The sequence below is a fragment of the Molossus molossus genome, unplaced genomic scaffold (assembly GCF_014108415.1).
Source record: "Molossus molossus isolate mMolMol1 unplaced genomic scaffold, mMolMol1.p scaffold_m16_p_20, whole genome shotgun sequence".
Taxonomy (NCBI): Eukaryota; Metazoa; Chordata; class Mammalia; order Chiroptera; family Molossidae; genus Molossus; species Molossus molossus.
The window spans coordinates 32,625,380-32,626,998 of NW_023425356.1; the positions used below are offsets into that span (position 1 = coordinate 32,625,380).

The following is a 1,619-nucleotide window of genomic DNA, read 5'->3' on the forward strand; positions in this document are numbered from 1 at the left end:
AAAAGGGAGTGGAGGGATAAGCCCGAAGCCATGCAATTCCAAAGGAATCCATTCCAAGAAGGGCCAGAGTCTAGTGTGAAGTGAACGGTGCTGTTCCCGAGACCTTCTCTGTCCCGCCACCCAGCCAAGCTGGGCCGAAAGCCTGTGGACTTCCAAACCACACCACTCTTCCGCGAAGGGAGCACCTTGCCCTCCCCCTTTGTTTACCAGGGACAGGTGTAACCAGTCAACACCTCAACCACCTCCTTGGAAAGTTAAGCAACCCAAATGAAAAATGTACAGGGAAAAACCTACTTCAATAATGAATGCTATTAAACTACGGCCCAGGCAAGTCCGGCATGACAAGTGTAAGAACAGTGTTGTTGTTGAAAAAAAGGACATTAGAAAAGGTAGTAGTCATGCAAGTGACTCTTCTAAATATGAAGATTAAAAAATGGGGAAATGAAAGCATAACTACTGTGGACAAAAAGCTGAAAACTGACCATAAAGTGGATGGAAAACCCCAAAATGAAAGCCAGAGACGAGGTGCTGTGGTTAAGGTTCCAAATATTGCTCACAGCAGAGGCTGAGTAGTCAAAGTTTCTGCTCAGGCGAATACATCAAAAGCTCAGTTAAGTACTAAAAAAGTGTTCCAGAGTAAGAACACGGATCATGCAAAAGCTTGGGGAAGTGTTGAAAATTGCCAAAGAAAAGGCACAAAAGAAGCAAAGGGAAACTCCTGCGTCCAAAAATGCACATTTAAAAGTCCATTTCACTATCAGAATCCTAGCTCAGCTTCCCTTCCACCCGGGGTTCGTTTAAAACCACAACGGTGCAGGAATGAAGAAGATGACTCTTCTCTGAAGACAGGACTTGAGAAAGTGCAAAGTGGCAAGCTGGCACCCAAGGCCCAATCTCATTGCACTTCTACCTGCTCAGCAGGTGAAGCCCCTTCAGAAAGTCAGAGTCCCTCAAAAGGTCCTGAAGAGGCCGGCAGGGAGGTTCAGGACACAAATGAAGTACTTGTGCCTGGTGGGCAGGATGAACCACAGACATTGGGCAAAAGGCAGCAAAAGCAACATCTCTGTTTACATGACCCTAAATCAAAAGAAATCTGACTCTTCTAGTGCTTCAGTGTGTAGCATTGACAGCACAGATGATTTGAAATCTTCCAACTCTGAGTGGAGTTCTTCTGAAAGCTTCGATTTTCCTCCAGGCAGTATGCATGCACCTTCCACCACCTCCACATCCTCCTCTTCAGTAATTCCTTGAAAATCAAAGTCTTTTCCAGAAATGTTTCTAAATGCGTCACACCAGATGGCGGGACCATATGTGTAGGGGACATTGTTTGGGCCAAGATATATGGCTTCCCTTGGTGGCCAGCCCGTATTCTTACTATAACTGTGAGCTGGAAAGATTATGGCCTCTTAGTTCAACAGGGGGCCCGTATTTCATGGTTCAGGTCTCCAACAACATCTTTTCTTGCTCATTCACAACTGTCCCCCGTTTTAGAAAACTTCCCGTCATGCTTTAATAAGAAGAGAAAGGGCCTGTGTCACAAGGCCATCACAGAGGCAGCTAAGGCTGCCAAGCAGCTGACCCCCAAAGTATGGGCGCTGTTGACACAATTTGAAATGTAA

At 46.0% G+C, this 1,619-nt stretch overlaps 1 pseudogene; it reads left to right on the forward strand.

Annotated features, from left to right (window-relative positions):
- Window positions 1-1,619, forward strand: LOC118637736 (annotated as a pseudogene).